Source organism: Rhagoletis zephyria, unplaced genomic scaffold (genome assembly GCF_001687245.7).
Source record: "Rhagoletis zephyria isolate East Lansing unplaced genomic scaffold, Rhagoletis_zephyria_1.1 Rzeph_scaffold_02447, whole genome shotgun sequence".
NCBI lineage: Eukaryota > Metazoa > Arthropoda > Insecta > Diptera > Tephritidae > Rhagoletis > Rhagoletis zephyria.
In genome coordinates, this window is record NW_016159531.1 from 40897 (window position 1) to 53431 (window position 12535).

Genomic DNA, 12535 nt, shown 5'->3' on the forward strand with positions numbered 1-12535 from the left:
TTACCCAGCGTTGTATGCTTATTTCACATATGAGTTCACACATTACCATTTCACACCTCTCTGAACAGCTGAACAGCAGCAGGGCTGCCGCGTCAAGAGGTAAAGACATTGTACCGCCACTTACTATTCGCATAGTTAGTTGTTGTTTCGAAAAGCTTACTCATCGCTAAAGTTAGCGAAAAAATGCAGGTAATTTGGGAAATAGCGAGAAATTGAGATATGTATCTAGAGACAGAGTTGACGCAGCGACGTAGTTAATTTTAGCGCGCTTGAAAGCACAAAAAATGCACTTAATTTGAGGGCAAAAATCCCAGCTGGCGCATACGCGCGGCATTAGGCAGCTAAAAAACAAGCGCTACTCGGGTTAATTTTAGTAGCAAAAATAGCTGATTATCTTCCCCATTGGGGCTGTTACGGTTGAAGAGACAAGGTGCGCCGCTATGGCGGTTATCTGCGACCTGCCACCTGTCCTACAGTTTCCAATATCTGTCTATCTATCAACCTGGCGGCTGGCTATGGACTTATTCTTCAACGTATTTACATATGTGTATATTTGTGTGTGTACCACATCTCTACTCAACATGTCGACATTATTAATTTGCTTAATTAGCGGCAAACTGACGCATGTCAGCGAAATGGAATGGATTAATAAGCAGTGTGGCGGAGAATATGTAAGCTAGCTGATAGGCTATTGGGAATTAGACGGTTGATGGCAGGCGCGGTGGTAGTGGCTGGCGGTCCTCACTCTACGCATTAGTCACACTTTGCTGACAACATTTTTTCAAATCTTAAAAGTTGCTTATTTTTAAAGCACTTGACAGTATTTTTAATTAGCAAACCCCTATTGGTTTACGATTAAAATTCGACTGTATGAGTTTGAGAAAAACTATTCGAGCTCATAACAGAAACAACCCATGTACATATGTATGTATTTATGTAGTGGCTAATATTTAGTAAGTTCTTTCCTCGGATGTTAAATGATGCTGAAAAGAGCTAATGGGAAGGCTGTTATTAGTGGCTTGGTAGCTAGCGCACATATGTCCCGAAGGACGAAAATACAAGGTTTGAATATTAGCAAAGTTAAATAGTATCAGCGGGTTTGGCATTTGTTCAAAAGGCGGGAGCGAGCTAGCGAAAAGAACTCTTCGTTTTATATTTTCCATCTCCTGCAAAGCTCTTAATGCAATCCAGATAGCTTTCCAAATATCGGATCGGCTAAAGAAAAATGTCTGTACTTTCAAGTGTTTGTCCGTATCGCAGCATCAGTGCTGAACCCCCTGGGTTTTCGTCATGAGCCATCTTTTTCTTCCTATTACTCTACCGACCTGAGGCCGAGGAAGCCGGTTACGTAGAAGTCAACAGTGATTCCAGTGCCAGGGTCGTTGAGGTGGAGGGGCTTGCGATGAGGTGTTGGGTGTTGTATGGATATTGCTCCCATGCTTGGAAGATGTTTGCCACTTTCGAGTTCAGCCGAGATAGGTGGCTCCTGAGCCTGTGGTACCACCCACCACGGAGTTGTGTGTTGTAGTTTTTGTTGTAACAGTACCCAAATTCCCAAAAAAGTTTTTGGGTAGTGATGCTGGAGTGACAGTCCTCGTTCCGGTTACGTAGACCCGACTGTCGTGGGAACGATCTGGTCTCTCTCGGCGGTTCTGCTGCTTCAATATTGATCAGTGGCGGTCGACCACTTAGGATGATGTTTTCCCTGCGCTGCGTTTGTTCTCCAGTCCAGTCCAGGTGTGGTCTCACGTGTCGGGGAAGCTGATCGTTTTGAAGCAGAGCGTACGTCGGACTTGAGACCGGTCACCTAAAAGCTAGCTCTAATGAGAAGAAAGGTATTGCCTGGATGAAACCAACTCTTTTTGATGACGAACCCGGAAACAGTAGCACAGCCTAGTAAAGAACTTAACCTGGTATTCACTAGTGAATGTCTACAGACATAAATAAGGCTATATTTTCAATTCTTTGATTATTTGCTAGAAATTTTTGAATTGCAACTCTTTTAAGATAAAGGTAAAGGTAAAGATTAATATGAAGACAACGGTAAAGATTAAGGCTAAGATTAAGATTTAGATTAAGATTGATATTAAGATTAAGATTAAGATTGATACTGAGATTAAGACCCAGATTAAGATTAAAGTTAAGCTTAAGATTAAGGTAGAGAATAAGATTAATATGAAAATTTGAATAAACGTTAAGATTGAGATCGAGATTAAGTTTAAAACTAAGACACAAAAATTTAACGGACTAAAATTTAGACTGAGGCTAAGATTAAGGTTAAGATTATGATTAAGACTAAGATTAAAACTAAGATTTGTATTAGAGCATGATTAAGATAAAGAATAAGATTAAATTTGAGGTTAAGATTAAGACTAAGATTTAGATTAAGATTAAGGTTAAGATTAAGATTAAAATTAAAGTTAAGGTTAAGTTTAAGGTTAATATTAAGATTAAAATTAATGTTAAGATAAGGATTTAGATTGATATTACGATTAAGGTTAGATTCGGAGTCGGATTAAGATTAAGACTAAGACTAAAATTTAGGTTAGAAAGAAAATCTGAATAAGATTAAGATTAAATTAAGACTAAGATTAAGATTAGGATTAAGAATCACATTTAGATTACGACCAGGATTAAGCTTAAGTAAAGTGTTAAGGCTAAAATAATTTATTCATAAGCTATAGAATATAGAAGTTTCATTCTAAGTCGCGCGTGATATCCCGGCCCAATTTTTTTTTTTTAACCAGAGCAGACATTTTTAAGTACATAAGTACAAACTAATCGACTCGTTTTGATGCGTCCATATGCATGCTTCCTCCGTAACGAGTTTCGACTAAACAAAATATTCATAAATTTCGACACAAGTATACTCTTCCAAACAATTTCACGCCTACAAAATGCGACTCAAGTATGCACAATGTATGAGGCTTATTAGAGAGGCACTGCTCACACCAAGCCAAGCCAACGTCATTACCACTTGGCTGGCTGCATACGCCAAATAGCACAAACACCCGCAAGCAAAGTCTCTATGCACAAAAATATGTAAAAAATAGACAATGCATGTAGATCTGTATGTAAAAATTTTTTTTTTCGTTTCTTTCCAGCCACCTACTATGTGCCTTTTCTGCTTCAGCTCATATTCATAGGGTCTCACTTACGAGTATTCATAAGCTGCTTTTGTGCTTTGTATGAGTATCTCAAAATTATATGCGAACTTTTTGGCGTCTGCCGCTGCTGCTGGCATTGCTTCTTTTTCCACTTTTTCCTATGTTGCAGCTGCAGCTAACAATTTTTTATTATTTTTGCTGCGCATCATTCTTTTTGTTTTTGCTGATGTTTTTCTGCGTTGCACTTTCGCTATTGTTTTTATTGTTGTGGTTTTCTCTAAGTTAGCCCACTTCAGTGTCTTCTAAGAGCAAAAGCAGCAGCCAGCAACAATAACCTCAAAGGCGAACTTACTATTCAGCTGATGAATCTACTAAGCAAAGGCTTGGGCCCGCATGCATTTTTGCTGTATAAAGACATAGACATTGAGATTCTTTCGTTCAAGTGCACCCAATGGATCTTATGTGTCTGCCACCACAACAGCAACAACAAAAACACTAATAATAAAAAAAAAAATGTTTTGAAAGATGAGTGTCGAGTAGAAAAAATGCCACGAATATGCTAAAACAACAGCAACAGTATCGCAATGCTCATATCTACATGCATTGTGCACCAGACTTTGCTGTACGCCTACTGGGTGTGAGAGTGTGTGTGTGTAGTGGTTAACCTCTGTCTGCTCCTCTCCCCCTACTACGAACCAGCAGAGTTTCTTTTAAGATTTCTAATTAGCTGCGTTTGCACTTGTGGTCATGTTGCCCCCTTCCATCCTCTTCCAGCGTCACTCTGCCTTGTACTCTTATGCAAATTTCCAAGCTTCCGTACTGTTGCAGCTTTCTCGAGAACGAGTAGGCATTCAAAAGCATGTGAAAGAGCAGAGAGAGAGGGGCAAAATTAGTATGCTTGAGCAATGTCAGTGTAGAGCTAATATAGAGCACAGTGTGTACGATGCGATCATCTCGTGGGACAATTTTTAGGAACAGTGTTGGTATTCGCACTTTAATGCTACTATCACAGCAATTTCAGCGGGCTAGTATGATTGGAGTTTATCAATAAATAGAAAGAGATGAATCCACTCTCAGTTTCGCCTAAACCTACAAACTGTACAACTTTTCTTTGTCTTGCTGCCGGCGAGCGATTTGACAGCAGCAGACCAGAGAAAGCTGTCTCTGGCAACCCTTAAAAATTTAGGGTTATATATAGTATAGTATAGCCGTAATGATGTATCATCGACCCGTATGCCGTAGTTCTGCTTGGCCTCCTTCGTCCAGGTTGTTGAAGCGGTTTCCGTCGATGTTTTTGCGAAGATCTCATTTTTAAATAAAAGTCGTTGTTGTAGCGGCTATTCAACCCTGCCTTCTTCATCTTCCTCTTCTTAATTGGCGCTGTACCTACCTAAACGATTCTGTCCAAGTTCAACGAAGCCAGTCGTTCCTCTTCTGTGCCAACTGACGCTAAGTGAAGCCAAGTTATTCTCCACTTGGTCTCTCGAAGTGGAGCCTCCCTCTTCCTCTGCTAATACAAGCGAGTTCCGAGTTAAGAACTTTGAGAGCTAGAGCATCGTTGTCCATTCGAACGACATGTCCACACCAGCGGAGCAGCTGTATTTTATGTAATTCGCAGCACTATGCCCATGCCGCTGTAAAGCTCATACCCCGCCTACATTTAAATAATACTTTAAACGTTGGTCGTCAAGCTCTCCTAATGGAATGTCCAGGAAACGTGCCATTTCGAAGCGGTCGGACCAGAGGAAGAGGGATGTTAGTTGAGTGGGCATGTGAAAAGGAGGTTGGCGTCATTTATGGGACGTACATTTGCCGGATATTTGTGTATATTGGGTATGTTGTGGTCTACAGTATCCAGCCCGCAATTGAGCTAAAGTAAAGCCAGTCCGTCGTGGCAGCTGCAGCACTTACTCTGCAATAGGTGGCGATTGTAATACGATGACGAAATTCACGGGACGGGTGTTGGTCACCACCCTAGCCATGGTTTCACGGTGTACGTCGTTTATTGCATGTCTGTACCTCCTTCAGTTCGTAGAGAGGCCTTCTGACGTACCTGGGGTGAGGTTCCGCCTCAAGCAATTACCTGTTCGGATGCTCACTGCTTGCTGAGCATGATGTTGTATTCCCTTACTGGGGACGAAGGAGGCATCCTGTAGCTGTTTGGAGTGCTGTATTGAGGCAAGTCTGTAGCTTTCCACACTGCATTTTACTTGTTTCCAGCGGCTAATCGGGGCTACATAATTAAGAAACGGGAGCCGGCCGAAATGATTCGGGCTTTACCCGACCAAGAGCTCTGGGTTCTAAATCGGTGGACTATTTTAATCGTTACTCGTCCGTGGAAGAATACCTCGCAAGGGGTTTGCTCCGCATACCTCCAAGTTGGCATCGAGTGAAATCACGGCTCAGAAACCACTATTGTTGTGCAGGCAGTTGAGAGATGTAGAGCCTGCTCGACAGCTGTAACGTGCTCCGTGATTATACCTCCTCGATTTTGAGCTTTGATCATCGATGAGTGTCGATAACTCAGATAATTCTTAGACCAACGCTTTAGAAGGGCGAATTAATAAATATCTTCATTTTCGTCTATGATTGATGTTGTTGTAGCAGCATACAAATTCTCCAAGAGTTTTTGGGAAATGACGATGAAATTAAAGACCTTGTTCGTTGTTATAGAATCTTGTTCGTCTCGTTTACGTACTAACGACTCTCGTGGCAACGCATCGAATGAGGGATTGATCTTATTGAACGCTTTCAAAAGGGTCAGCAATGGATAATGCTTAATCGGTCCGGGTATTGCAGTGGCCGGCAGTCTGATCGCTTCCAGATCACCCTTTCATAGGAGTTTGGTATTCAAGATAAATTCTTGATAGCTGACTTTTCCGAAGACATTAATTTTGTCAACATCCATAGGTCCATACATATTCTTGTCCCTTATAACCGGAACGACAATAGTTTTTATGAAACTGTAGCCTATTTAGGTTCTAGATACAAAAATAACCTCTTCATTGCGAGTTTATCTAGTCGACGGAATTTTCACTGAAGATGAGGTTTATGTAGAATACTCGTCCATTTGGCTGCTTTAAATGGTATTAGTGGGGCACTACAGACCATCCCCGCATTTGCACTTAACGTAACTCTGAATGTAGTGCCTGTTGACGTCGCAGCGTGAACAGCAATTCGACTTAGGGAAACAGATTGGTTGACTGACTTAAAGACTGGGCCCACTAGAGTTAAAGGAGGCTGCGGTTTTATTCCTTATCGTACGGATTACCAAAGTAGCTCCCAGGAGCTTCTTCTCTGCCTACTTCCCCTAAAAGGAGGATTGATCCGGGCGGATCTTCTGGAGAGGGAGAGCAGTGAACTTCTTCACTGATGGATCGAAACTGGACGGCAGGGTTGATGTTGAGGTCTTATATAAAGAGTTTCCAGCAGTACAGGATTACAGACTACTGCAGTGAATTTCTGACGGAAATTGCTGCTCTTAAGGAGGCGGTGGAGTCACTGCTCCGAAGTGCGATGACAATCAGGGAGGTGTGTCGGAGGTGCGCTCTAATGTCTCTATCTTTCAGTTGCGTCGGAATACTTCTGTGTTAGACTCATTTGGGTTCCGTGTCCCAGCGACATTGAGGGGAACTGTATGGCTGACGAATTGTCTAGGAAAAGGGCCCTTGAAACGGGACCGCCGAATAAAGAGTGGCAGGGGGTGCCATCGGTCATATGAGGTACACTCTTGGATAGATGGACCTCAGGACAGTTCAGCGAGCTTCTTAAGTTAAGTTAAGTTAAGGTTGAATTACTTTAGCTCTCACATATCCACGAGGACCTCTGGGGCATTGAGATTAGCCGAATTTGTAATTATATAATCGGCTCGAGGCGTTTTATCGATTAAGTATTTGGTGCCGTCCAGAATGTGGTATAACAAAGGATAATCTCCTAATTTTCTAAGTGAGTCCCTAACATCTGCGAATGCCACCTTAACTTAACTTACCTAACTTTCTCATCGTTAGTCCTCAGATGAACGAAAAGGTACATCAGCCTACTGTCATCTAGCTCATCGACGCTGGGTTACTGCCGAAAATTTTAACAATGCCCAACATTATTACTGAAAGGCTGGATCGCTGGAGACAACTTTGAACCAAGTTGTTGGGAGTACATAAGTGGTGGTAAGCTATAAGGAGATCGCAATACATACTAAACTGCAGTCCGTCTAAATACTCTGGGGTGATTGCTGCAAAACGGAATCTTTCGACTACTTCCTGTCTGAATTGACGTCATGTTGAGCAGAGAAATATGGATGGAGCTCTTGGAACTGTACGATTTAGCTAAACCACACAGGTATACTTCAAAGTGCGATTTTATCTTCCCTATTATAGGTCCTCCTTCTCAACGAATTTCTCGTACCCTCTATCTATGTAAATTATTAAGGTTGTTGCATCCGCAGATGATGTGGCTATCCTGGTCATATATCTCAACGGCCTAGCAGTGGTTCAAACCATAAACTGTCAAAAGGGGAGACATTTCTGGAGTTGTTCTCAACTCTTGCGCTTCCTGGAAAATACTGAACAAGCGGTCAAGTGCACGAGTAAGGACTCTGAAACAAGTTCTAGGAAAACGAAGCCAAACGCAGACCAGAGTAGCAATTAACAGCAAGTTGAATGATTTAGACAGATTTTGACTAGAGCAAAATGTGATGCAGGACTGCCAGTAACATAGGGAGGTATATCTATCTACATTGATGGTTCTAAGGTGGAATAAGGAACCGGATCCGGTCTCAACTCTAAGGACCTGCAAATCAACCGGTCCTGTCGTCTGCCGAAATATTGCACTCTCTTAAAAGCAGATATATACGCTATAGAATAAGGGTGGCTAGTCTTTTACTTAGTTTTAGGGTCCCAGAGAACTTGACGATATTCAAACAGCACTGAAGGCAATAGGATCTAGAATAGTAAGATCGGGAACTGTATGGAAATGTTGCACCACGCTGGCGTCACTGAGCCATATCAACGACACTCTATGTGGCGTCCCTGGACACAGCAATATTTAATGGAATGAGTCGGTCGATGAGATGGCCAGATACGGCTCAGAAATGTCAATAGAAAAAGTGGATTCCGAGTGAAAGCAACAAGCTCGTCAAACGAAAGTCAAAGTGAACACGTCACTCAGGATGTGTCTAGGTTAGGTTAGGTTGGGAAAGCTTATATCGAAATGAACTAAGTTAGGTTGGGGTAGACAGTGTTTTCCCGTCACGGATTTACCAGTTGGGCACAGAGGCTCATAAAATTATATCCATCCTATGCTGAAACCATATAGAACCAGTGTCTCGGTTGTTCAACCCTTCGAAGAAATGGACGAGGTTTTCAAAAACTTCGTGTTCAGAACAATAACTGGTAAATCCATGACGGAAGAGTACCGTCTACCCAACCTAACTTAGTTCAAGCGCTGAAGAACATAGGGGGTTTTGAGCTGAACCTCTCCAATGCCGGAAGCAGAAACTTCTACATTTTATATGCAGACGAAAAGTTGTCCATCACAGAAAAGTTTTTCTTTTTCTATAAATTCTTGCTAACAAGTTTCCTTTGCATTTTTGTAGAGAGAGACGGTCCCTAATCTAGAAAGATTTCAAGTGAGCCATAATTTAAGCTAGCTCTTTTGAGTATATTTTAACTATCTTGTCTTTATGTTTTTTCCTCTTGTAGAAATTATAAACCATAAAAATGTAATTTAAAAGAAAAAAATTCACTCACCCGCAAATTGGCTGCCAAAATGCTGCTGAAAGTGTCCGCGAAACTCATGCGGCGTACTAAAGCCCGGCGGCAAAAATCCACGCAAGTACGCAGCAGCTGCCAGCGTCGTCATGTGATGATGATGTGCCGCATTCAGCTGGCCCGCATGCTCAGCATAGCCGGCTGCAGCGTAAAAGTTTGCTGGATTGAAAATAGGCAGCTGGCAGTGTGCTGTAGCGGCCGCAGCAGCTGCTGCCGCTGAGAGGCGCGTCACATCGGGCGAAATGGAACGTGAATCACGTGTGGGACGTCCATGTGAGGAGGCGGGTGAAAGCGGTGCATTATTGCAATCGGTTGGGGTGGGTGTAGTGGCGGCGGGGGGAGGTGTGGAACAGGTTGAGGCGGTGCTGTTATGCCGCTGCTGTAGCTGCTGCTGCTGCTGCTGAGATTGTGAAGTAGGTGAGTGTTGTTGTAATTGTAGTGGTTGTTGTTGTTGTTGTTGCTGCTGCTGCTGTTGGTTTTGTTGTAGTGGCAGCACTAGCTGTTGCTGTTGTTGTTGCGCTTGGTGCTGCTGCTGCTGCTGGCTTAGCTGCTGCGCCTGCTGGTAGTTGACTGCGGCCGCAGCAGCTGCCGTACCCACACCCAAGCCGAGTATCTCCTGGATGGCGAAGGGTGTGCGCATTTTCGTTGCTTGCATTTTTGCCGACGGCAAATTTGTTGCGCGCGTGATTTTGGTGGTGTTTATTATCTACGGAGCTTTGTGGGTTTTTGTGACACTGGCTGTATGTTTTTTTAGTTAAAGTTTTTTGATCTCCGTCTTGGGGTTTTTATTTAATTTTAAAGTTTATGCGGTCATTTTGGAAATTTTTTCTCGTTAGTTTTTTTTTTAAATTGCACTGTGAACAGAAAAATTTCGAAAATGAAAAAATTAATTTTCGGATTTCTAAATTTTTATTTTTTTATTCTTTTTTTCTAAAATTTACTGTCGCTGTCAAGGCGAATTCATAGAAGCGAAGTGTTTTTGCGCTGCCGCTATCACCTTATATGAATTCGCCTAGGTCGCTTTAGCGAGTTTTAAAATATCTAAAATATTTTTATATTTAAAGAAAATTTTTAGCCGATTTGTTCGTGCCTCGAAAAAAATACAATATTTTTTTTTTCATCTGAGTTGGGTTTTTGTAATTTTTGTCACGCTTAATTTGAATCTCTGTTGCCAAGGTAGTTTTTAATGTATTGGTGAACTATACTTTCCGCGATCTTTTGTCAAATTTGGTGGTGTAAAGTAACTGCTTATTTGTTTCACTGCTCCTTGTCGATTTATGTAATACATTTTTTAGGTCTGTTGATCTTTTTATTTATTGATGCAAACTTATTTTTTTTTTTAATTTGGGATATTTTTGTTTTACCATTTCAGATATTTGGTGCTAAAATTATTTTCGTGCAGGTGAGTTTCGCAATGAACAAATGTCTTTTAATGGCGTTGAATAAATTTAATGTATAAAATTATCTATATTTTTTGTCAGGCTAAATATTTTATCCATTTTACTGCCAGAAAATGTGATTTGAAAAACCTTGTCAATTTCACTAGCCAGAATTAAAGCAAGTAATTTTTTTTTAGCAAAAAACAAAACTGCCTTAAATTCTCATATAACTTTTAAGAGTACCGTTAATTTCTTCATGATCCAATGATCGTTAGTAGTTAGTAATTGTTATCTCCAAATTTTATTGAGAGAAAATAAAAAATTAACAAAAAAAAAACTATTTTCTATTTTGATTTCTTATAGGTAATTTTTAGTAAGTTTTGTTTGCTGAAATTGTTTAATGTTACATCAAAATATATCAAAATTCTAGAGAAAATTTGTTTTTTACTGCATTATAAATATTTTTCCTGTCTGTAAAATTTTAAGTACCATTTTTTTCTCAAACTTTACTGACAGAAATAAAAAAATTAAGAAGGTGTGTTTGTTTTATTAATTTTTGACCTTAGATTTTGCTAAACATTTTTCGGTATTATTTTTTTTCAAATTTCACTGCAAAGAGAAAACTAGAGGTATGTGGTTTTTGTTTTTTATCGATTCCAAATCAATTATTTCTGTTTAAAAAATTTTATCTTTAGCTGCCTTTTTTAAATTCACTGCGGGGAAATAAAATAACAGTTTTTTTTTACTTTTAAAATTTAGGTTAAGAACTGTTTTTCAAATTTTAAAGGCCAATGTAAAAAACCGAATCAAAATGCGAACTTTATGAGCCAAACTAGGGATTAGTTAGTATAGGTAAATTAGCAGAGAAAGTGCTCTTTGGGCTTATTGTTATGAAAAACTCATTTATCTTATTTGTAAATTAGCGAAGAAATTATTTTTAATAAGTTTCTGTGCAAGAAAAACTACTTCTTCTTAAATTTCCGCCTTCAAGGGTGATTTTTTTATTGAAACATCAACGAGAATACATTTTGTTTACTTTTTTTTTTTTGATTTGCAAATTTGCGTGTATCAAATTTCCTCAAATTTTAATGATGAGAATAAGAAAAACTGAAAATATTACACACGGATGAGGACCATTAAGTGTTGTTATATCTTGAAATATATTTTTTTTGAAAACTTCTTAAAAAATAAAAATTCATAAAAAAATGAATATTAGTTAGTACAAAATATTTTTTAGCATTTATAAAATATAAACTTTTCCATTTATGTCTAGCAGTGTTTATTAATTTATTTCAGTTAGCTCCTCTATTGTTGCCTAAATCAATAACGGGTTAATGCACTGAACGCTACCTCTTGCCCATGTACATACATATCTTGAAAATTTTCGATTTCAGAAAGCAAAATCATTGATTTGAGCCGAAAGTTTGTTTGTAAGCCTGTCAAAACAGGGTTGGCAAGACGGAATACAGAAAAAAAATTTTGTACATAGTTTTTCATGGTTATTGGGCATCAAGTTCACAGTTTTTGGTATCTGAGCTTTCTTTAAATTTAAGCAAATTTTCTTTGTAATTTTTTTTTGACTAAATCAGTTTTTGAAGTTTAATGTCTTCGACAGTCATACATTTTTCCGTGCTTTATTAAGTTAAACTTGGTTGCTCGCTTCTCCGCAATTTTCGTTGTCTTATAATTTTTTATTGTTTAAATTTTTTTGGGAAATATTTTTCAGTTTTTTCTCATCAAAATTTGTTGCTATGTTCTTTGCAGTTTTCATTGCCTTGGCATCATATTTTATTTATTTATTTTTTTAATTTCAACAATTTTTCACTTCACTCTGAATTCTGGAACCATTTTTACCTCGAACTCGAACTCGTACTTAGTTCAACAGTCACTTTAACGCAAATTTTCTTCACTGCTGCAAACACGTCTTTTTTTATTTTAATCTGCTTCTAGTAATCCACTTGTCTTTAACAGCCGTCAGTACAAATAAAAAAATATTTTCCGTTGACACCTTTTTTGGCTGCGGCCTTTTTTTCAAAAATTTCTTCATACGGTAACTCGTCTCACTTTTGTTGCGCGTCACACGTGCGTTGTGGTTGGTGTCTTTTTCCAACTGCGACAGCGACGGCTGTTGGTTGCCACAACGCCATAGAGCACAACACACAGCGTACAACACGAATTCAACGTTTCAACGCGCACAGCCAAGTACCAAACGGAACTGAGCAACGGAGGCTGACACAGAGCCAGAGCCAGAGCCAGAGCAGCTGCAGCAGCCAAGCACACAAAC

The 12535-nt window shown here is 39.6% G+C and overlaps 1 pseudogene; it reads right to left on the reverse strand.

The window, feature by feature from the left end:
* The window catches only part of LOC108366916 (probable serine/threonine-protein kinase DDB_G0282963), a 43768-nt pseudogene extending 34069 nt beyond the window's left edge, over window positions 1-9699 (reverse strand).
* Between the last annotated feature and the right edge of the window lie 2836 nt (window positions 9700-12535).